We start from the raw sequence: 539 nt of genomic DNA, 5'->3' as shown, positions 1-539 counted from the left end.
GTAAACAAATTACAAAGTCATTTTTTTGAAAGACCTAATGCAAGAGTACATGCTTTTTTATGCATAGATTTTAAGTCTGACATATCTTGTAATACATCAATAATTTGATCATTGATATCCCAACAGCTTTAATTGATTCAGCCCTTGCAGTCCATCGGGTTTTTGATAGATTCACTTGTTCAACAAATGTATTCAATTGATGCGCTTGGCATGGAATGAATGGAATTTTGTGACCAACATATCTGATAATTTTTGCTGAGTACCATTTACCTTACATGACATGCTACTGGCAAAATCATATGATTGAAATGCAATATTATATTTATATAAATATTTTTTGTTACCTATTTGTAGTTCTTAAATATTATTTACTATTATATTAGGTATTTAGGTCATAATGGGTATATTAAATTATATTTGAATTTTGAAATAATCATTAATTATAATAAAATCATAATTGCTGATTTGCCGACCGCTATATCAAAATGACAAATTTGCCGACTAAAATGAGCCAGGTGTCGTAAGTGGGGGGGGGGGGG

This window comes from Acyrthosiphon pisum, chromosome A1, assembly GCF_005508785.2.
Source record: "Acyrthosiphon pisum isolate AL4f chromosome A1, pea_aphid_22Mar2018_4r6ur, whole genome shotgun sequence".
In the NCBI taxonomy this organism is placed as follows: Eukaryota; Metazoa; Arthropoda; class Insecta; order Hemiptera; family Aphididae; genus Acyrthosiphon; species Acyrthosiphon pisum.
The sequence above is the reverse complement of the archived record's forward strand: the minus strand, read 5'-3'. Positions refer to the sequence as shown.